At 33.3% G+C, this 25,531-nt stretch overlaps 1 long non-coding RNA gene across 1 annotated transcript; it reads left to right on the forward strand.

Annotated features, from left to right (window-relative positions):
• Nucleotides 1-1,701: 1,701 nt before the first annotated feature.
• On the forward strand, nt 1,702-2,394 carry LOC128263955 (uncharacterized). Its single transcript, XR_008268606.1, has 2 exons — nt 1,702-2,158; nt 2,219-2,394. It is a non-coding gene; the product is annotated as an uncharacterized LOC128263955 (long non-coding RNA).
• Nucleotides 2,395-25,531: the final 23,137 nt, after the last annotated feature.

Genomic DNA, 25,531 nt, shown 5'->3' on the forward strand with positions numbered 1-25,531 from the left:
TTAAAGGCATGCATCAGGATTGTATGTGTGTATGTATGGATGTAAGGATATGTGTGTTTGTGGGAACTTGGAACTTTTTATATTTGGAAATTGGAATTGTTGTATGTGGACTGTATTGTAAATATCGTTGTAGAAATTTTTGGAGGGTGTACCGCGAATGGAAATATGTACATATGTGCGCTTTGGCGCGAACAAATTTAAATAATTTTTTAATTCAATTATTTACAGCTATTTTACTAGGAACTATCAATAACCAACATCTAATCAGATCCCCGGCTATTTACCCCCTCCTCCTCCAACAGCTTCTCAAGGCCAACCAAACCTCCCAGAACTAACTGCCTTGTAACCGCTGTTGTAAATCAAAGACTTTCAAGGAATTTACCGATTTGTGTCCGACAAATCAATACCCCCATATGTATTTGATTTTTATAATTTGTCCGATCAACCAATTTCTTCAGAATATTTCGGGAACCTAAATGAGCTAGATAAAATAACTGACATTGAGCGCCAATTAAATGTTTCTCCGGAAATTTATAGAAAAAAATATAACTTTTATTTCCAAAAAATATATAATGTTAAACCTTTATTTAAACTATTTCACACAAGACACTTTTTAATTAAATTAAAACTTATACTGATCTCTGCTCGGGTCAAAATTCGACTGCCGATCAAATCTTAAATCTAATTCAAATACCCTCGGCCAGACGAGTTTTCTGGATCTTCAAGTAGTATTTTTTGTTTTAAGTAAAAGCTTATGATGCGAAAGTCGCATTCAATTGTAAAATTCAATTATGCAAATTATTTGGGCTTGGAATAGAAAATGTGCATTTGATTTGGCTCCAAATGGAAGCTTATTTTTACTTTAAGATTGAAATGTTTATCTCAGCTGGGGAACTAAGAGCGGACCTCAAAGCCAAAGGCAAAGATATTATCATTTTGAATTGTTTATCTTGGCAGAGGAACCAAGAGCTGACCTTAAAGCCAAAGGCAAAGACAAATGCAAAGATCGCTAAGATTGGAGTTGGAAAAAGTTTTTATAAATGACATAAGGGCCCTGGGTTCATGGGGTGGTTAGCTTGCATACATATGTAGGAAAGGCGTATCGCTGGAGATGGGTTGGTGGATTCAGGTTATAATGAGATACTTTTGATAATAATAATAATTTAAAATTGTACAACTCCATTTGTGTTCGGTGGAAATAGGTTAGATTCACCCTTTATTTATTTGTTAAAGTTACGCTGAAAATCTTCCCTTTTTGTTTTTAGTTGAACTTGTGTGAATTGAATATGCGTGGACTGTATTGTAAATGTCGCTGTCGAAATTTTTGTAAGGTGTACTGCGAATGGAAGTATGTGCGTCACCGTTGTTACGTTGCGTTACGTTACGGTACGTGACGTTTCCGCTTAAGTACATATGTTGAAGTGGACGGGAATATGTACGTACATTTAAACATTGTTGCCATTTTAGCTTATTTCATATTTTAAAATGAAATAGCTTGAAAAATACTTGAAATGCATATAGCTTAAAATCTGGCTTATTTCAAATTTCATTTGGCTAATTTCGGCTTAAAAAAATTTATAACAAAAAATTTTTTGTTTTTCGATTGTATTATAATTTTTGGTAATTTTTATCGATAATTTGGACAAAAGTCATATTTTTTGTTGGTATTTTAATAATAATCGTTAGGAAGTTTCGGTCACACTGAAATTTTGCACATGTTTGTTTTGCGTTTGTTGTTGCGTAGTTTAAGAAACATGCCGAAAGTGACTTACATGCAAAATTTCCGCGATTCGTGGTTAAATTTTGAAGAATTTAAGCAGTGGCTACGCAAAGGGCCAACCGACTCCACAAAAGCGTACTGCTGCTTTTGTAAGGTATCGATTGGGGCCAAGTTATTTGAGATACGGCAGCATGCTCAAGCTAAGAAACATATTGCGTGCATTGCAAGCGTGGCACAAAATCATACAATACATTTTGGTAGACAGCCCACAAAAACAGAGGAGCAGGAGGTTGCACTGGCGTTATTTGCTTTGCACATTCTTTCACTGCCATGGTCGAATGCTGCGGTTGAGAGGGTATTCAGCCAAATGAACATGGTCAAAACAAAGTTGCGCAACAAAATGAATTTAAAAAGCTTGAACGCAATTTTAAGAATAAGGTTTGTTTTTGAAATTTTAAATTATTTAAAATATACTAAGTATTTTTTTTTATGTTATAGATATGGACTGCGACGTCATGGCAAATGTTGCCATGACTACATACTTCCAACGAAATACCTCGCTTTAGTCAGCTCATCCGCTAAATATATGGAATCGAATGATGAAGTCGATGAAATTATTTCTTTGCTCTAATAGCTATATAAATATAATATCAATAAAAGTAAAAAATCAACTACTTTAATGTTTTCCATGGTTAGCTTATTTTTAGCTTAATTTTTTTAATTTTTAGCTCATTCTAGCTTATTTTTTTCTTCAATCTAGCTTATTTTATCTCTCAAAATCTGGCAGCACTGCATTTAAAGGCATGCATCAGGATTGTATGTGTGTATGTATGGATGTAAGGATATGTGTGTTTGTGGGAACTTGGAACTTTTTATATTTGGAAATTGGAATTGTTGTATGTGGACTGTATTGTAAATATCGTTGTAGAAATTTTTGGAGGGTGTACCGCGAATGGAAATATGTACATATGTGCGCTTTGGCGCGAACAAATTTAAATAATTTTTTAATTCAATTATTTACAGCTATTTTACTAGGAACTATCAATAACCAACATCTAATCAGATCCCCGGCTATTTACCCCCTCCTCCTCCAACAGCTTCTCAAGGCCAACCAAACCTCCCAGAACTAACTGCCTTGTAACCGCTGTTGTAAATCAAAGACTTTCAAGGAATTTACCGATTTGTGTCCGACAAATCAATACCCCCATATGTATTTGATTTTTATAATTTGTCCGATCAACCAATTTCTTCAGAATATTTCGGGAACCTAAATGAGCTAGATAAAATAACTGACATTGTGAAATGTACTCGGTAGTTTGTAGATAAAATAGCTGACATTGTGAAATGTACTCGGTAGTTTGTGGAGATAGATCCGAATTCAGCTCATGGAAAAAGGGCGTACACGGAATTTTAGAAACATACGCAGGCTTTAGAATCTTATAACATTCCACTCAATTGGAATGCAATATCAAAATGTTTGACATTGCACTATGCCGATAAAAGAAACCTCTGTACTTTAGAACACCAAACAACCATAATCGTCCAAACCAGTCAGCAATCAGTGGAAGAATTTCATCAATCTGTCTACAAACACCTTTCATTTATATTAAACGAAATCGGTTGTATGGACGTAAGTAAGGAATCACAACAATAAATGACCGAAATGTACCTAGAAAAGGCTCTTGACACATTTATAAGGGGTTTAAGAAGAGATCTACCTCGACTCCTTGGAATAAGAGAACTAACAGATCTACCATCTGCATTTCATATTTGTTTAAAATTGAAAAATTAAAATTATAGGGCTAACCACGCCAACTCCAAATTGACCCAAACCAATTTTAGAAATAATTTGCAGAAGCCAATTCCAGCATCCCGAGCCAATCTTACAAATAACTTTAGAGAACAACAATTTATTCAATACAGCCAATATAAGCTGCCAGTACCCCAAACAGAATTATAACTATCAATATAATATATAATATAATATATGTATATATAAAAAAATATAATATTATTTTATTCAACTGATAGTTACAAAGTTTTTACTTATAAGTGAAGAACACCGACCTATTAGATTGAGGTCTCAAACTGAACTTAACTTGCTGATCTGATTCTGTTGACGATCAAGCCTCGGTCCTGAGCTTTTCGGGATTTGAGTGAGTTGTGAAATTGTTCTGATTTCTTTTGAGTGAAACTTTAATTACTCTTGGATTTAAGTGTCTTGACTCTTGGATACAAGTGCACTCTTAGATTTTACGACTTTGAAATGTCTTTGGGTTGAAATAGGAGTTTATGTGTCTGCGAGCCGAACTTTGATTATCTTTGAACGTGTGAACGTTTTGGGTGATAAGCTGGGACTGACATTTGGGGACTTTCCGTTGTCCTTCGATTTTGGGCTCTTGTTACAAGGGTGTATAATTCTAGGGTAGTATAGGGTATATTGTGTATATTATTATTTTTAAATTTGTAAATTGAATATAATGTTAATGTGTTACAAATGTGGTTAAACACTAAAATGTATTGAAATGTATTAAAATGTATTGTAATATTTTATATGTGATTCGACTATTTCTTTAGTTTGAATATATGACAATGGTTCGAGTTTTGTGATATTGTTGTTAACATAAATTGATTGTGAATAATCTACTATATTGTTGGATATTATGAACTCATCTAACTGTATAGTACAATTTTTTATTTTAACAATATAATTACCAACGATCGAAACTTCTGTGCTTATACAATTTTGATTTATAATTGAATTTTGTATATTCCATGTTAACAAAATATTTGGTTTGATGTAACTTATTTGGAAATTTCTATGGGTTTTTACATATTTGCATTTTGTCGGTTCTTGTTTTAGGATTCCAAAAATAGTTTGACCTGTGTTTTCACTGAATACTTTATCTTCATAAATGTAATATTTATCAAATGTGTTTTCTGTTAAGATGTTATCAAATTCATCAGGATATGGAATTATTTCTTATACATGAGTTTTCGTTAATTCATTAGGAATTTGGGAAATTATCAAGATTTCGTTCGTGTCTGCTTTGAGCCAAGTTGATGTTTTTACTTTTAAAAACTTTTCCGAATTAACCTGTTTTAAATAATCATGTTTTAGTAATTTTGGGTTAAATATACCTAACCTAGTTAATTGCATTCCTAATACTATGTCCTCTATGTATTCTGTAAAGTTGGTTGTATGTATATTAGACATTATTTTATAAACACAAGAAAAGAGTGCACTGTAATGTTATAATTTATATTGGGCTTTATTATTCCGTCCGTTTAGATCGGGACTCATTTTTAGAATGCTCACTTAAGACTAATGTTGGCTTGGCTTACAATTCATATATCTGTACGAGCAGCGCCGCGGCCAACGCTTATGTATCTGAATATATATGTTAATGTATACGTAAGTGTATTTAGGCGGCGCAAGCAGCGGCCGCGCATGAGAGGGAGAGTGTTATGCTCACATGGTAACCGAATGGTCGGCCGCGCATGCAGACATGCCGACTCAGCATTTAGGATGTGCATGACATTGTTGTGTGGGTCGAATTGCTTTGCACTTGAAGTGCTGGGACTATTCGGACATAAACAAATGCTACAATGTTACAGTGATATAAGCGGTACAATGTGTACCCTATATATGAGCATACTACATCTCCCTCCTTTTGAAAAATAACGTAATTTATGGAGTTATTTTGTTAATTATTGTGTTAAGTATATATATATATATATATGTTTATAAAAATTAGTAAATTAGTAAAACCTTTTTTTTTTTTGTTATTATTATTATTTTTTTTGTTTAATATAGTAAATATTGGAAAACTTAGTGAAGTTGAAACTTTAAAAATTTATGCGAATATTTCCTATTATTTATTATAAAAATTTTGTGTATTTGTATTCCTATATTTTTATTATAGTAAAGTAACAAAAAAAATTTTTTTTTTTGTTTGTTTTTTTTTTTTTTAAGAGAAAATTTTGATGTTATTTTTTTTTTTTTTTTTTTTTTTTTTTTATGAATGGCCATCCTACAAAATCTATTCTATAAAAATTTTTAATCTAACTTTATGAAATGTCTGTGTTTTGTTTTTTGCATTTAAAATAGTTATATTATTATTGGATTCTATCCTCTTTACTATATATGGTCCTGAATATTTAAAGTCTAGCTTATGGCCAGTTTCATTTTTTAATAAAACCTGGTCTCCTATATTTAATTCAAAGTCTAAGCTATTTTTGTCGTATCTATCTTTTTGTTTTTGTTTATTAGTTTCTAGCATCTTTTATATGCTTGTTCTAATCTAAATTTAGATTCCTTAGCATAATCTTCTATATTATATAATGGTTCTATTCTATCTATGCTATTGAAATGTTTTGATAAGTTTGGAGTTTTCCCAAAAACTAGTTCATATGGACAATAATTATGTGCCATAGAGGGTGTTGTGTTAAAGCAGTATACGAAGTATTGTAGCCATACATCCCAATCTGTTTTATCAACTGAGATGTATGAGCGTATGAACTCGTTAAGTGTTCTGTGGCTTCGCTCCACTGTTCCGACGGTCTGGTGATGGTGTGCAGTAGAATTTATGTTTTTGATATTTAAATTTTTACATAAATCTTCAATTATTGAATTTTTATATTCTGTTCCCATGTCCGTAATGAACGTCTTCATTGGACCGTACTTCAGAATAAAATCTTCGAATATAGCTTTTGCTATTGTTTTTGCACTTTTATTTTGAATTGGTATTGCTACAAGGTATTTTGTTAAATCGCAGATTAAAGTAACTGCGTATTCATTCCCTTGTTCAGACTTAGGTAGTGGACCGATCGTGTCCACGATAACCCTGTCGAAAGCTGTTTGTGGTGTTTCCGTAATTGTTAATGGGGTCTTCGTATGCGTGATTATTTTCGGTTTTTGACATTTTAGACATTTTCGTACGTACTCTGTAATGTATCGAGTCATTCATTTCCAAAAGTAATGTCTTTTGACCTTGGCCAAGGTTTTAGAAATGCCAGTATGACCTCCTTGAATTGGTTCATCATGGTATGTAGACATAATTGCTTCTTTTTCTTTTTCAGAATTTATTAGGGTCACCGGGTTGAGTAGCGCTACTCTCAATGATTTTAATGTTTTATTGCCCATTTCCTTGAAATTATCTATTGAAACGTATTCAAAGATATTTTCCCACGGTGCCACTTTGAGTTGGCTGATTTGATGTATACCGGCTTGCTTCTCAAGCCTTTGGAAAAACTAACCTAAGTCAAGAACTCCATTGGTATATAAATCGCTAACATCATATCTTGCAGTAACTTTTTTTCCATGTTTAAATAAACATAGCATATTTTTTAGGTGCAAGGTCACTACTTTACGTACTTCGTCATTGTTTATGACTCCGTATACGTTGGGCTTTGAAGATTTTTCTATAGATTGCCTAGGCAAGTCTATTTCTTTTTCTCCTGCGCAGGATTTCTGTCTACTTTGATTTCTTGTAGAGACTTTATGTATATTTCCGGTTATATTTTGTAGTTCTTTGAAGGTTATTCTTGATAACGCATCAGCTACGTAATTGTCTTTTCCCTTTAAATATTCGACGGTGAAGTTGTATTCTTCTAATTCTAGCCTCATACGTGTCAGTTTGGAACTTGGGTTAGTCATTGAGAATAAGTATGTTAACGGTCTGTGATCGGTTTTGATAATGAAATGTTTGCCATAAATGTATGGTCGAAAATGTAATATTGCCCAATGTATTGCAGCTAGTTCCTGCTCGGTAGTACACTTATTACTTTCTCCCTTGGCAAAAGCTCTTGATGCATATGCAATGGGGAGTTGGAGTCCGTTATGGTTTTGAGTTAAAACCGCTCCACATGCTTGCTGACTTGCATCAGTAATTATACAAAATTCTTTACTAAAATCTGGATATTGTAGCAAAGTAGGTTCCATAAGTTTTGTTTTTAAATATTCGAATGCGTTTTGGCATTCAGATGTCCATTCAAAAGGAACATTCTTTTTACATAATCGTGTTATGTGCCGTGAATAATCGGCGAAATTTTTTATGAATCTACTGTAGTAATTGCAGAATGCTACAAAACGTCTTGCGCTGTCTGCATCGTGTGGGACTGGATAATTCAGTATGACGTCATATTTCTTGTCATCTGGAAGTATTCCTTTATCTGTGCACTTATGACCTAGAAAAGTCACCTCATGCATAAAGAATGAACATTTTTGTGGATGTAACTTAAGGTTGTATTTCCCACATTTCTCAAAAACGTCTGTTACGTTTTTAAGCATATGTTTTTCGGAGCAACCTATAACTATTAAGTCATCCATATAAAGGAATGCTTGTGAAGGTTCAAGTCCAGAGAATGCAATAGTGGCAGAAGAATTGAGTTATTGCCAGAACTGTATTCTATTGGAACATAAATTGGAAATTTTAAATTGTTTGGTCTTATTATAAGCCAATCTTCAGATGGCTGAAAATCTAATTGACAGTTGTATTTTTTAATAAAATCAATCCCTAAAATGCCATCACAAGGGACGGCTAAGTGTAAGTCTACGATATGAAAATCGTGTGGAATTATGTACTTGGTAGTCTGTATTTCAATTGATGTTAAGCCTTTGGATTTAGTAATTTCTTGGCTTATTCCCCGTATATCTATTATGTTATTATTTTGTACGTTTTGAAATATATCTGAATTTTCTTTTACTATAGAGATTTCGGCACCTGTGTCTACCAAAAAGACAAGTTCTTTTCCAGTAGTCACATGGGTGAATGAGACGAAAATATTCTGACTGAGATTAATAGTATGGACCGTTACTTTTTCTACTGTTGAACATTTAAAGGGGGTTCGGAGTTTCCCGAGGTGTCATTTGCTACTCTTACATTGCTTGTATTGTTGTTATTGTAGCCTCCGCTCGAGTTGCCACGGCCCCTTGAGTTTCCTCTGTAGTTGCCGCGACCATTGTTTTGGTTGATATCGTTGTAGTAACCATAATTGTTACCACGACCACGATAATTACCTCTATAACTTCCACGCCGCGCTGTGTATAATTGTTGTAGTAGAGGACAGAATTTGGTTGTCCAGTTGCTTCTGTGCAGCTGTTTACGAATTTTGAAACTGCTTCGTTCATTGTGTTGAAGTTGCCGGCTTGCATGATAAGTTTTACCTTATCAATCGTGCAGTTTTTAGTCATTGCTTTTACTGCGTGCTGTGTGGAATAACTTCTTGCTAGTTCTAGTGTTAAGCCGTCTGTTATGTATGCACTTTCTAAAGCCTTCGTCATCTGCTCAATTTCTGATGTGTATTGATTAGCAGTTTTATTTCGTTGCTGTAGGTTCATTAGCTTTGCTGACAATACCTCTACAGTTTCGCCTTTGACGTTGCTTTTTAACTTGGCAATTACTTCACCTACCGTTGTTTCGTTTCCAATTAGATTTCTTGCTACGCCCTTTAGTTTTGTCTTTATTATAGAGACGGCTAGGCTTTCGTGTTCGCCTTTTATTGACTCTATAATATGCAATGCATCAATGAAACTGGTTAAGTTTTCTGCTTTACCATCGAAAACCGGTATAAGCTTTGATGCAGTGTTAATGAAGTCGATATTAGTTTGCGCCATTTCGAAGTTATTGTTCTTAATTATGTTTGCGCTTGAGTCTGTTTCTGAATCTGTTTTATTATCTGCGTTTGATAATAAAACGGCTGGGATAGTAAGATTATTTAAATCTTCTTCCTTAATTTCCGCGTTAAAATTTTCTTGCTCCGTTTGATCTAAACCAGTTGACTCTTCCAATGTTGATTCTTCATCGGTTTCAACTGTTATTGCGGTATTAAGAATGGTAGGTACAGAGATATCCAAATTGAATTTTTCTTTTATCAATATTAGGTTTTCTCTGAGCCTTTGCAAAAATTTTGATACCCTTGACCAATGGTCGTCATCTAATTTTTCCCGTTGCCCATGTATTAATATGCGCGCCTCGTTAAAACAATTTACTACTATTTCTGCGTGTTTTTTTATTGTGCTCCCTTGAATTGGTCTGTTTTGATTAAGGGATTTGTAGGATTTATCGAACTCTGTTTTTATTTTGTTTAATTTCGCATACAAATCGTTCCATTCCATGGCAATATTATCTATGTAATTTTACCATGAGGATCGTGGTTTCACCGAGTATAGAATGGTAATCCACGATCTCTTTTACTGAGACGTATGGCAAAGTATTTAGGATTAAACCTTTTATTTTTTTGTTGTAAGCAAACAAAAGGCTAAATTCCAAATTGTACTTTTCCATATAGTTATATTCGAATTCAGTGATTGTAATAAAGTTTTTATGACAATGGAGAATATGTAATGCAAGCATTCTAAATTCTGGATCTTTAGTAATTATTTCCTCAAGACAGCTATCCAATTCTATCGTGTTAAATGCCATAATTTAAACAAAAAAAATTAAAAAAAAAAATTTTTTTTTATAGGGGGGATATTAAATTGAACACTCTAATCTAACAAATTTTTTTTTTTTATTTATATCTTATCTAGATTGTGTGCTCTACTTAAATACTTCTTCTTTAAACATTTATTGTGCAATTTGTATATTTTGGTAATAAAATTTGCACTCAAGATGACAATGATTATTATTAAGAGTACATGTACCCAATATAGGTCAATATTGTTTGGTTCTACTTTATTAATAACGTTAGCAGTGGAGTCCACTGACTTAACGTCTACGATTCCCATTTTGGGTAGATGTACTTCCAATATATCGGTATTATTATAATTAATATGATATTCATCAGAGAATTTATCTATTCTATTGTTATTCATTCATATGAAGAGGTTTTATATGAATATACGTAAATATTCCTGTCTAGCTTTTAAAGTCTGAGGAGCACTCAGCAAAATAACGTCATCAAACAAAAATGTAGGGATTTAGTTGTTCAAATCTGATTGATTAAATTATTGTCTTGTGGCATAATCGCATAAATTTCATTTTATTAAAATTGAAAATTAGAAGAAAAAAAAATTTTGTGTTAATATTCATATAACTGATTTAAAATATTTTGCTCTATATAAACCAATATCAGTTATATGTTGTTAGTATATAGCCTAACAGTGGTTAGTATTTTTCGAGCAGCGCTTTCGCGCATCGGCTCGGGTTGAGAAGTTTATAATTAAAGACAGCTTAGGCATGGCATAAATGCAGCCCTTGTTGCGTTACTTTGCTCGTTTACAAAGTATTTTGTCCAGTTCTTTGATATTTTGTTCGTGTGCTTCCTTCTCCTGTGGGGTTGTTGCGATTTTCCTGAAGTCCTTCAGTAATCGTTTCTGTTGCAGGAGTTTTACCCTTTTTCCACTCCCTTTTCTTTTGTGGATGGGTTTGCTGGACTCCTGTCGTGCCCTGTACTCAGCTATTGTGAGGGGGCGAGGTCCATCGTTGGGACACAATTCGAGGGCCTCTTGTAATGTTGGTGCGTCCCTTTGCTCAACAGGAGCAGGTGTCTCCCACGACGGTGCAGAGGGCGGACTGCCTTCCGCACTCATATGCTTCCTTCGTTGGTGTAGCTGGCGGTCTGCCTACCACACTTCAGTTTCCATCGTTGGTGCAGAAGGATTTGCCATTCCTTCCATACATGTCCTGGTCAATTTTTTCCTTTCCTTTTTTTTTTTTTTGTGTTGATTTTGTTGTTTGTTGTTTGTTGTTTTTTTTTTTTTTTTAATTGTAGTCCGGGCCTTTTGGGCTCAGGCGGCGCCGGTGCTGGTCATCGCACAGGCTAATTACTGTTATATTTTTTTTTTCTTTTTTATTTGGCTGGAGATTTTGATTGACGATTTTCGAGGGCGGCTCTGGAGAACCTAATTTTGGACAGCCGAGGATAAGGGATCGGCTTGCATCGTCCACATTAGACGGCCACACTTGTTAAGCACTGGCTTTAATTAGCCAAACTCGCCGATTTACGCATTTTGGGGCCAAAATAACGAAAATTACACAGCGCGCAGAGACAAAAATTAAACCGTCTCACTTTCTACTCGCGCACATGTCACGGTCGCCATGTAAAGTTGGTTGTATGTATATTAGACTTTATTTTATAAACACAAGAAAAGAGTGCACTGTAATGTTATAATTTATATTGGGCTTTATTATTCCGTCCGTTTAGATCGGGACTCATTTTTAGAATGCTCACTTAAGACTAATGTTGGCTTGGCTTACAATTCATATATCTGTACGAGCAGCGCCGCGGCCAACGCTTATGTATCTGAATATATATGTTAATGTATACGTAAGTGTATTTAGGCGGCGCAAGCAGCGGCCGCGCATGAGAGGGAGAGTGTTATGCTCACATGGTAACCGAATGGTCGGCCGCGCATGCAGACATGCCGACTCAGCATTTAGGATGTGCATGACATTGTTGTGTGGGTCGAATTGCTTTGCTGGGACTATTTGGACATAAACAAATGCTACAATGTTACAGTGATATAAGCGGTACAATGTGTACCCTATATATGAGCATACTACAATTCTGTGAATTGCTGGAGATTAAAAATCAGAACTGCAGCTTGTTCTTCCTTATTTTTAGATTCTTCAAGTCTTTTTTTTTTATCAAGTCCGTTATTAACAACGTCAATAATCATATTTAAATCATGATTTTGGATGGAATTATCTGATAGATTATTAATTTTTGTCTCCAGTTCTTCCTTATCGTCTTGATCTAGTGTGCCAAACAAATATTTATAAACTGAAACTCCCACGTTTAAAAGCCCGCATTTGCTTCGTCTGACTATTCTTAACCCATTCATTTCACTTTTTAATTTTTCAACTAAATATTGGATTTGGACAATGTGCTGGAATTCTTTGGCTTCGTCTAGAAGTTTGTCGAATGTCGTTTCGGTCTTTGTTAAATTTATACTTAAATGGTGGTATTCAAAATTCGTTGGGATTTCCATTGATCCGGTTTTGAATATCAGATATCCGTTTTTTTCGTTTATCGGACTTATTTCGATACGTTGTCCCTTGGTTGTACTTATAATATTATCACATAGGGATGACTTGGTTATTTTTCGTCTTCCTTGGCTTGTCTGGAATTATCATATTTGCTCTTATTAGTCTTCTTTTGTTTTTTGAATTTTGACTTATAATGTGTGATTTTCCTGCCTCTATTGTTTCTTCGAAGTGTTTGTTGTCAACCTGTCTTATTAAACCTGTTTTCTTGAAGGGATTGGTAATCTTGGTTTTAACTAATGGGCTTGTCTGTATTTCGTATTAACTTCAAAATCGTGCCTTTTTTCATTTAGCCTGTCTATTTTATTGAATTTATTTTGTTGCGCGTTAATATCTGGTGTTCCTGCATATAGAAAAATGTTTGCGGGAGTTCTATTAGTTGGTGTTGTGTTTTGTTTTATGATTGTACACATATAGGATTACTTCGAATTTCGTGCACCGGTCCTCTATATTGTTTTCATTATTAATAATTCTCAATTTTTCATTTACTGTCTTATGAAACCTTTCTACATCAGATACACCGTTCTTGCTGGTTGTTACTGATATATCTACTCCTTCAGATTTTAACCAGTTTTGTAAGGCTATACACATAAAAGCTGAATCTTTGTCTGCTTTGATTTCTTGTGGTTTTCCCATATCGTTAAATACCTTGATTATGGCTCTTTTTGCTTCCAGCCAATCTCTACTTTTCACTTCAATTAAAGTGGCGAATTTCGAATAAATGTGGATACAAGATAAAAATTGCTGGCTACCGACCATATAGAAATCAATTACATATCGTTCTCTTGCGTTAAGTATTTCTGGAGTTACTTCAAATGATAGTTTTGTATTTCTGTGTTCTGTTTTTGCAATCGATTTAGCCCTGTCCGTCTGTCCGTCTGTCAGTCCGTTTCTACGCAAACTAGTCTCTCAGTTTTAAAGCTATCTGCAAGTCGGAACAAGCCGTATCGGACGACTATAGCATAAAGCTCCCATAGGTACAATCGAAAAAATAAATAAAAAAAATTATAACTTTTGCTGTTTTTTAATTTTTTTTTAGTTCTTCGACATATAGTAATGGTTAAATATTTCAGAATTACGGTTTAAACTTCATTAAAATCGGACGACTATATCATATAGCTCCCATAGGAACAATCGGAAAAAAATACAAAAAAAATTATAGCTTTGCTGTTTTTAAATTTTTCTATTAGTTCTTCGACATATATTAATGGTTAACTATTTCAGAATTACGGTTTAAATTTCATCAAAATCGGAGTACTATATCATATAGCTCCCATAGGAACAATCAGAAAAAAATAAAATAAAAATTATAACTTTGCTGTTTTTAAATTTTTCTATTAGTTCTTCGACATAGGGTAATGGTTAAATTTTTCAGAATTACGGTTTAGATTTCATCAAAATCGGACGACTATAGAAATAATAAAAATATATAAAATAACTATCTAATAATTGAACTGCAAATCATCATTGCTTCAATGCTTTTAGACATATACGCAAGTAAATCATAATTTTAATGTTTTCAAAAATATTTAATTCTTGCAATAGCTGCAAGGGTATATGAACTTCGGCTTGCCGAAGTTTGCTTCCTTTCTTGTTTGTATTAAATTTTGGCTTTCTGGATAATAACGTTCTTCTTTAAACCAGTTGATAGTTTTTTCGATTCCTGGATGCAGAAGTTCTTTATGCATTTTTAATATCATAATTTTGAATTCGGCGTAAGTCAGAATATTGTACAACTCCATTTGTGTTCGGTGGAAATAGGTTAGATTCACCCTTTATTTATTTGTTAAAGTTACGCTGAAAATCTTCCCTTTTTGTTTTTAGTTGAACTTGTGTGAATTGAATATGCGTGGACTGTATTGTAAATGTCGCTGTCGAAATTTTTGTAAGGTGTACTGCGAATGGAAGTTTGTGCGTTACCGTTGTTACGTTGCGTTACGTTACGGTACGTGACGTTTCCGCTTAAGTAAATATGTTGAAGTGGACGGGCATATGTACGTACATTTAAAGGCATGCCTCAGGATTGTATGTGTGTATGTATGGATGTAAGGATATGTGTGTTTGTGGGAACTTGGAACTTTTTATATTTGGAAATTGGAATTGTTGTATGTGGACAGTATTGTAAATATCGTTGTAGAAATTATTGGAGGGTGTACCGCGAATGGAAATATGTACATATGTGCGCTTTGGCGCGAACACATTTAAATAATTTTTTAATTCAATTATTTACAGCTATTTTACTAGGAACTATCAATAACCAACATCTAATAAGATCCCCAGCTATTTACCCCTCCTCCTTCAACAGCTTCTCAAGGCCAACCAAACCTCCCAGAACTAACTGCCTTGTAACCGCAGTTGTAAATTTACCGATTCGTGTCCGACAAACAATAACCCCATATGTATATGATTTTTATAATTTGTCCGATCAACCAATTTCTTCAGAATATTTCGGGAACCTAAATGAGCTTGATAAAATAACTGACATTGTGAAATGTACTCGGTAGTTTGTGGAGATAGATCCGAATTCTGCTCATGGAAAAAGGGCGTACACGGAATTTTAGAAACTACGCAGGTCATGAAGGAACTGCTGATACGGCTTTAGAATCTTATAACATTCCACTCAATTGGAATGCAATATCAAAATGTTTGACATTGCACTATGCCGATAAAAGAAACCTCTGTACTTTAGAACACCAAACAACCATAATCGTCCAAACCAGTCAGCAATCAGTGGAAGAATTTCATCAATCTGTCTACAAACACCTTTCATTTATATTAAACGAAATCGGTTGTATGGACGTAAGTAAGGAATCACAACAATAAATGACCGAAATGTACCTAGAAAAGGCTCTTGACACATTTATAAGGGGTTTGAGAAGAGATCTACCTCGACTCCTTGGAATAAGAGAACTAACAGATCTACCATCTGCATTTCATATTTGTTTAAAATTGAAAAATCAAAATTATAGGGCTAACCACGCCAACTCCAAATTGACCCAAACCAATTTTAGAAATAATTTGCAGAAGCCAATTCCAGCATCCCGAGCCAATCTTACAAATAACTTTAGAGAACAACAATTTATTCAATACAGCCAATATAAGCTGCCAGTACCCCAAACAGAATTATAACTATCAATATAATATATAATATAATATATGTATATATAAAAAAATATAATTTTATTTTATTCAACTGATAGTTACAAAGTTTTTACTTATAAGTGAAGAACACCGACCTATTAGATTGAGGTCTCAAACTGAACTTAACTTGCTGATCTGATTCTGTTGCCGATCAAGCCTCGGTCCCGAGCTTTTCGGGATTTGAGTGAGTTGTGAAATTGTTCTGATTTCTTTTGAGTGAAACTTTAATTACTCTTGGATTTAAGTGTCTTGACTCTTGGATACAAGTGCGCTCTTAGATTTTACGACTTTGAAATGTCTTTGGGTTGAAATAGGAGTTTATGTGTCTGCGAGCCGAACTTTGATTATCTTTGAACGTGTGAACGTTTTGGGTGGGGACTGACATTTGGGGACTACCCGTTGTCCTTCGATTTTGGGCTCTTGTTACAAGGGTGTATAATTCTAGGGTAGTATAGGGTATATTGTGGACACGTAAAGTATGTGTTGCTTAAATATATGTAGAGTCTTATAGGAATATGGGCATGACACTCCCCCAACCTTTGAATTTGGCCTGTCCTCAGGGCGATAACGTAGGGTATAACATAATATTATCTGCTGCGATATTTTCCTCAGTAGTTTTTACATTCTTATTTGTTATAATTGGTTGTTCTTCACGTTAAGAATATTTAACAATAAGTTTCTTAGGAGTATTTTTAAATTTGTAAATTGAATATAATGTTAAACTTATTATAGTGATTACAAATGTGGTTAAACATATTATTCTGAAATGTTCTTTAATATTTTATATGTGATTCGACTATTACTTTAGTTTGGATATATGACAATGGTTCGAGTTTTGTGATATTGTTGTTAACATAAATTGATTGTGAATAATCTGCTATTTTGTTGGATATTATGAACTCATCTAACTGTATACTACAATTTTTTATTTTAACAATATAATTACCAACGATCGAAACTTCTGTGCTTATACAATTTTGATTTATAATTGATTTTTGTATATTCCATGTTAACAAAATATTTGGTTCGATGTAACTTATTTGGAAATTTCGATGGGTTTTTACATATTTGCATTTTGTCGGTTCTTGTTTTAGGATTCCAATTATGCATTTGTCAAAAATAATTTGACCTGTGTTTTCACTGAATACTTTATCTTCATAAATGTAATATTTATCAAATGTGTTTTCTGTTAAGATGTTATCAAATTCATCAAGATATGGAATTATTTCATATACATGAGATTTCGTTATTTCATTAGGAATTTGGGAAATTATCAAGATTTCGTTCGTGTCTGCTTTGAGCAAAGTTGATGTTTTTACTTTTAAAAACTTTTCCGAATTAACTTGTTTTAAATAATCATGTTTTAATAATTTTGGGTTAAATATACCTAGTTAATTGCATTCCTAATACTATGTCCTCTATGTATTCTGTGAAGTGCTGGAGATTAAAAATCAGAACTGCAGCTTGTTCTTCCTTATTTTTAGATTCTTCAAGTCTATTTTTTATGTCAAGTCCGTTATTAACAACGTCAATAATCATATTTAAATCATGATTTTGGATGGAATTATCTGATAGATTATTAATTTTTGTGCCAAGTTCTTCCTTATCGTATTTTTCTAGTGTGCCAAACAAATATTTATAACTGAAACTACCACGTTTAAAAGGCCGCATTTGCTTCGTCTGACTATTCTTAACCCATTTATTTCACTTTTTAATTTTTCAACTAAATATTGGATTTGGACAATGTGTTGGAATTCTTTGGCTTCGTCTAGTAGGTTGTCGAATGTCGTTTCGGTCTTTGTTAATTTTATACTTAAATGTGGTATTCAAAATTCGTTGGGATTTCCATTGATTCGGTTTTGAATATCAGATATCCGTTTTTTTGCGTTTATCGGACTTATTTCGATACGTTGTCCCTTGGTTGTACTTATAATATTATCATATAGGGATGACTTGGTTATTTTTCGTCTTCCTCGGCTTATCTGGAATTATCATATTTGCTCTTATTAGTCTGCTTTTGTTTTTTGAATTTTGACTTATAATGTGTGATTTTCCTGACTCTATTTGTTTCTTCGAAGTGTTTGTTGTCAACATGTCTTATTAAACCTGTTTTCTTGAAGGGATTGGTAATCTTGCTTTTAACTAATGGGGCTTGTCTGTATATCGTATTAACTTCAAAATCGTGCCTATTTTCATTTAGCCTGTCTATTTTATTGATTTTATTTTGTTGGGCGTTAATATCTGGTGTTCCTGCATATAGAAAAATGTTTGCGTTAGTTCTATTAGTTGGTGTTGTGTTTTGTTTTATGATTGTACACATATAGGATTACTTTGAATTTCGTGCACCGATCCTCTATATTGTTTTCATTACTAATAATTCTCAATTTTTCATTTACTGTCTTATGAAACCTTTCTACATCAGATACACCGTTCTTGCTGGTTGTTACTGATATATCTACTCCTTCAGATTTTAACCAGTTTTGTAAGGCTATACACATAAAAGCTGAATATTTGTCTGCTTTGATTTCTTGTGGTTTTCCCATATCGTTAAATACCTTGATTATGGCTCTTTATGCTTCCAGCCAATCTCTACTTTTCACTTCAATTAAAGTAGCGAATTTCGAATAAATGTGGATACAAGATAAAAATTGCTGGCTACCGACCATATAGAAATCAATTAAATATCGTTCTCTTGCGTTAAGTATTTCTGGAGTTACTTCAAATGATAGTTTTGTATTTCTGTGTTCTGTTTTTCAATCGATCTAGCCATGTCCGTCTGCCCGTCTGTCAGTCCGTTTCTACGCAAACTAGTCTCTCAGTTTTAAAGCTATCTGCATGAAACTTTCCCAAAAGCTGTTTTTCTATTGCAAGTCGGAACAAGCCGGATCGGACGACTATAGCATATAGCTCCCATAGGTACAATCGAAAAAATAAATAAAAAAATTATAACTTTTGCTGTTTTTTAATTTTTTTTTAGTTCTTCGACATATAGTAATGGTTAAATATTTCAGAATTACGGTTTAAACTTCATTCGGAAAAAAATACAAAAAAAAATTATAGCTTTGCTGTTTTTAAATTTTTCTATTAGTTCTTCGACATATATTAATGGTTAACTATTTCAGAATTACGGTTTAAATTTCATCAAAATCGGAGTACTATATCATATAGCTCCCATAGGAACAATCAGAAAAAAATAAAATAAAAATTATAACTTTGCTGTTTTTAAATTTTTCTATTAATTCTTCGACATAGGGTAATGGTTAAATTTTTCAGAACTACGGTTTAGATTTCATCAAAATCGGACGACTATAGAAATAATAAAAATATATAAAATAACTATCTAATAATTGAACTGCAAATCATCATTGCTTCAATGCTTTTAGACATATACGCAAGTAAATCATAATTTTAATGTTTTCAAAAATATTTAATTCTTGCAATAGCTGCAAGGGTATATGAACTTCGGCTTGCCGAAGTTTGCTTCCTTTCTTGTTTGTATTAAATTTTGGCTTTCTGGATAATAACGTTCTTCTTTAAACCAGTTGATAGTTTTTTCGATTCCTGGATGCAGAAGTTCTTTATGCATTTTTAATATCATAATTTTGAATTCGGCGTAAGTCAGAATATTGTACAACTCCATTTGTGTTCGGTGGTGCGTTACCGTTGTTACGTTGCGTTACGTTACGGTACGTGACGTTTCCGCTTAAGTACATATGTTGAAGTGGACGGGCATATGTACGTACATTTAAAGGCATGCCTCAGGATTGTATGTGTGTATGTATGGATGTAGGGATATGTGTGTTTGTGGGAACTTGGAACTTTTTATATTTGGAAATTGGAATTGTTGTATGTGGACAGTATTGTAAATATCGTTGTAGAAATTATTGGAGGGTGTACCGCGAATGGAAATATGTACATATGTGCGCTTTGGCGCGAACACATTTAAATAATTTTTTAATTCAATTATTTACAGCTATTTTACTAGGAACTATCAATAACCAACATCTAATCAGATCCCCAGCTATTTACCCCTCCTCCTTCAACAGCTTCTCAAGGCCAACCAAACCTCCCAGAACTAACTGCCTTGTAACCGCAGTTGTAAATTTACCGATTCGTGTCCGACAAACAATAACCCCATATGTATATGATTTTTATAATTTGTCCGATCAACCAATTTCTTCAGAATATTTCGGGAACCTAAATGAGCTTGATAAAATAACTGACATTGTGAAATGTACTCGGTAGTTTGTGGAGATAGATCCGAATTCTGCTCATGGAAAAAGGGCGTACACGGAATTTTAGAAACATACGCAGGTCATGAAGGAACTGCTGATACGGCTTTAGAATCTTATAACATTCCACTCAATTGGAATGCAATATCAAAATGTTTGACATTGCACTATGCCGATAAAAGAAACCTCTGTACTTTAGAACACCAAACAACCATAATCGTCCAAACCAGTCAGCAATCAGTGGAAGAATTTCATCAATCTGTCTACAAACACCTTTCATTTATATTAAACGAAATCGGTTGTATGGACGTAAGTAAGGAATCACAACAATAAATGACCGAAATGTACCTAGAAAAGGCTCTTGACACATTTATAAGGGGTTTGAGAAGAGATCTACCTCGACTCCTTGGAATAAGAGAACTAACAGATCTACCATCTGCATTTCATATTTGTTTAAAATTGAAAAATTAAAATTATAGGGCTAACCACGCCAACTCCAAATTGACCCAAACCAATTTTAGAAATAATTTGCAGAAGCCAATTCCAGCATCCCGAGCCAATCTTACAAATAACTTTAGAGAACAACAATTTATTCAATACAGCCAATATAAGCTGCCAGTACCCCAAACAGAATTATAACTATCAATATAATATATAATATAATATATGTATATATAAAAAAATATAATTTTATTTTATTCAACTGATAGTTACAAAGTTTTTACTTATAAGTGAAGAACACCGACCTATTAGATTGAGGTCTCAAACTGAACTTAACTTGCTGATCTGATTCTGTTGCCGATCAAGCCTCGGTCCCGAGCTTTTCGGGATTTGAGTGAGTTGTGAAATTATTCTGATTTCTTTTAAGTGAAACTTTAATTACTCTTGGATTTAAGTGTCTTGACTCTTGGATACAAGTGCGCTCTTAGATTTTACGACTTTGAAATGTCTTTGGGTTGAAATAGGAGTTTATGTGTCTGCGAGCCGAACTTTGATTATCTTTGAACGTGTGAACGTTTTGGGTGATAAGCTGGGACTGACATTTGGGGACTACCCGTTGTCCTTCGATTTTGGGCTCTTGTTACAAGGGTGTATAATTCTAGGGTAGTATAGGGTATATTGTGGACACGTAAAGTATGTGTTGCTTAAATATATGTAGAGTCTTATAGGAATATGGGCATGACACTCCCCCAACCTTTGAATTTGGCCTGTCCTCAGGGCGATAACGTAGGGTATAACATAATATTATCTGCTGCGATATTTTCCTCAGTAGTTTTTACATTCTTATTTGTTATAATTGGTTGTTCTTCACGTTAAGAATATTTAACAATAAGTTTCTTAGGAGTATTTTTAAATTTGTAAATTGAATATAATGTTAAACTTATTATAGTGATTACAAATGTGGTTAAACATATTATTCTGAAATGTTCTTTAATATTTTATATGTGATTCGACTATTACTTTAGTTTGGATATATGACAATGGTTCGAGTTTTGTGATATTGTTGTTAACATAAATTGATTGTGAATAATCTGCTATTTTGTTGGATATTATGAACTCATCTAACTGTATACTACAATTTTTTATTTTAACAATATAATTACCAACGATCGAAACTTCTGTGCTTATTTGGAAATTTCGATGGGTTTTTACATATTTGCATTTTGTCGGTTCTTGTTTTAGGATTCCAATTATGCATTTGTCAAAAATAATTTGACCTGTGTTTTCACTGAATACTTTATCTTCATAAATGTAATATTTATCAAATGTGTTTTCTGTTAAGATGTTATCAAATTCATCAAGATATGGAATTATTTCATATACATGAGATTTCGTTATTTCATTAGGAATTTGGGAAATTATCAAGATTTCGTTCGTGTCTGCTTTGAGCCAAGTTGATGTTTTTACTTTTAAAAACTTTTCCGAATTAACTTGTTTTAAATAATCATGTTTTAATAATTTTGGGTTAAATATACCTAGTTAATTGCATTCCTAATACTATGTCCTCTATGTATTCTGTGAAGTGCTGGAGATTAAAAATCAGAACTGCAGCTTGTTCTTCCTTATTTTTAGATTCTTCAAGTCTATTTTTTATGTCAAGTCCGTTATTAACAACGTCAATAATCATATTTAAATCATGATTTTGGATGGAATTATCTGATAGATTATTAATTTTTGTGCCAAGTTCTTCCTTATCGTATTTTTCTAGTGTGCCAAACAAATATTTATAACTGAAACTACCACGTTTAAAAGGCCGCATTTGCTTCGTCTGACTATTCTTAACCCATTCATTTCACTTTTTAATTTTTCAACTAAATATTGGATTTGGACAATGTGTTGGAATTCTTTGGCTTCGTCTAGTAGGTTGTCGAATGTCGTTTCGGTCTTTGTTAATTTTATACTTAAATGTGGTATTCAAAATTCGTTGGGATTTCCATTGATTCGGTTTTGAATATCAGATATCCGTTTTTTGCGTTTATCGGACTTATTTCGATACGTTGTCCCTTGGTTGTACTTATAATATTATCATATAGGGATGACTTGGTTATTTTTCGTCTTCCTCGGCTTGTCTGGAATTAACATATTTGCTCTTATTAGTCTTCTTTTGTTTTTTGAATTTTGACTTATAATGTGTGATTTTCCTGACTCTATTTGTTTCTTCGAAGTGTTTGTTGTCAACATGTCTTATTAAACCTGTTTTCTTGAAGGGATTGGTAATCTTGCTTTTAACTAATGGGGCTTGTCTGTATATCGTATTAACTTCAAAATCGGGCCTATTTTCATTTAGCCTGTCTATTTTATTGATTTTATTTTGTTGGGCGTTAATATCTGGTGTTCCTGCATATAGAAAAATGTTTGCGTTAGTTCTATTAGTTGGTGTTGTGTTTTGTTTTATGATTGTACACATATAGGATTACTTTGAATTTCGTGCACCGATCCTCTATATTGTTTTCATTACTAATAATTCTCAATTTTTCATTTACTGTCTTATGAAACCTTTCTACATCAGATACACCGTTCTTGCTGGTTGTTACTGATATATCTACTCCTTCAGATTTTAACCAGTTTTGTAAGGCTATACACATAAAAGCTGAATATTTGTCTGCTTTGATTTCTTGTGGTTTTCCCATATCGTTAAATACCTTGATTATGGCTCTTTATGCTTCCAGCCAATCTCTACTTTTCACTTCAATTAAAGTAGCGAATTTCGAATAAATGTGGATACAAGATAAAAATTGCTGGCTACCGACCATATAGAAATCAATTAAATATCGTTCTCTTGCGTTAAGTATTTCTGGAGTTACTTCAAATGATAGTTTTGTATTTCTGTGTTCTGTTTTTCAATCGATCTAGCCATGTCCGTCTGCCCGTCTGTCAGTCCGTTTCTACGCAAACTAGTCTCTCAGTTTTAAAGCTATCTGCATGAAACTTTCCCAAAAGCTGTTTTTCTATTGCAAGTCGGAACAAGCCGGATCGGACGACTATAGCATATAGCTCCCATAGGTACAATCGAAAAAATAAATAAAAAAATTATAACTTTTGCTGTTTTTTAATTTTTTTTTAGTTCTTCGACATATAGTAATGGTTAAATATTTCAGAATTACGGTTTAAACTTCATTCGGAAAAAAATACAAAAAAAAATTATAGCTTTGCTGTTTTTAAATTTTTCTATTAGTTCTTCGACATATATTAATGGTTAACTATTTCAGAATTACGGTTTAAATTTCATCAAAATCGGAGTACTATATCATATAGCTCCCATAGGAACAATCAGAAAAAAATAAAATAAAAATTATAACTTTGCTGTTTTTAAATTTTTCTATTAATTCTTCGACATAGGGTAATGGTTAAATTTTTCAGAACTACGGTTTAGATTTCATCAAAATCGGACGACTATAGAAATAATAAAAATATATAAAATAACTATCTAATAATTGAACTGCAAATCATCATTGCTTCAATGCTTTTAGACATATACGCAAGTAAATCATAATTTTAATGTTTTCAAAAATATTTAATTCTTGCAATAGCTGCAAGGGTATATGAACTTCGGCTTGCCGAAGTTTGCTTCCTTTCTTGTTTGTATTAAATTTTGGCTTTCTGGATAATAACGTTCTTCTTTAAACCAGTTGATAGTTTTTTCGATTCCTGGATGCAGAAGTTCTTTATGCATTTTTAATATCATAATTTTGAATTCGGCGTAAGTCAGAATATTGTACAACTCCATTTGTGTTCGGTGGTGCGTTACCGTTGTTACGTTGCGTTACGTTACGGTACGTGACGTTTCCGCTTAAGTACATATGTTGAAGTGGACGGGCATATGTACGTACATTTAAAGGCATGCCTCAGGATTGTATGTGTGTATGTATGGATGCAAGGATATGTGTGTTTGTGGGAACTTGGAACTTTTTATATTTGGAAATTGGAATTGTTGTATGTGGACAGTATTGTAAATATCGTTGTAGAAATTATTGGAGGGTGTACCGCGAATGGAAATATGTACATATGTGCGCTTTGGCGCGAACACATTTAAATAATTTTTTAATTCAATTATTTACAGCTATTTTACTAGGAACTATCAATAACCAACATCTAATCAGATCCCCAGCTATTTACCCCCTCCTCCTTCAACAGCTTCTCAAGGCCAACCAAACCTCCCAGAACTAACTGCCTTGTAACCGCAGTTGTCAATCAAAGACTTTCAAGGAATTTACCGATTCGTGTCCGACAAACAATAACCCCATATGTATATGATTTTTATAATTTGTCCGATCAACCAATTTCTTTAGAATATTTCGGGAACCTAAATGAGCTAGATAAAATAACTGACATTGTGAAATGTACTCGGTAGTTTGTGGAGATAGATCCGAATTCAGCTCATGGAAAAAGAGCGTACACGGAATTTTAGAAACATACGCAGGTCATGAAGGAACTGCTGATACGGCTTTAGAATCTTATAACATTCCACTCAATTGGAATGCAATATCAAAATGTTTGACATTGCACTATGCCGATAAAAGAAACCTCTGTACTTTAGAACACCAAACAACCATAATCGTCCAAACCAGTCAGCAATCAGTGGAAGAATTTCATCAATCTGTCTACAAACACCTTTCATTTATATTAAACGAAATCGGTTGTATGGACGTAAGTAAGGAATCACAACAACAAATGACCGAAATGTACCTAGAAAAGGCTCTTGACACATTTATAAGGGGTTTGAGAAGAGATCTACCTCGACTCCTTGGAATAAGAGAACTAACAGATCTACCAAATGCATTTCATATTTGTTTAAAATTGAAAAATTAAAATTATAGGGCTAACCACGCCAACTCCAAATTGACCCAAACCAATTTTAGAAATAATTTGCAGAAGCCAATTCCAGCATCCCGAGCCAATCTTACAAATAACTTTAGAGAACAACAATTTATTCAATACAGCCAATA

This window comes from Drosophila gunungcola, unplaced genomic scaffold (genome assembly GCF_025200985.1).
Source record: "Drosophila gunungcola strain Sukarami unplaced genomic scaffold, Dgunungcola_SK_2 000033F, whole genome shotgun sequence".
Taxonomy (NCBI): domain Eukaryota; kingdom Metazoa; phylum Arthropoda; class Insecta; order Diptera; family Drosophilidae; genus Drosophila; species Drosophila gunungcola.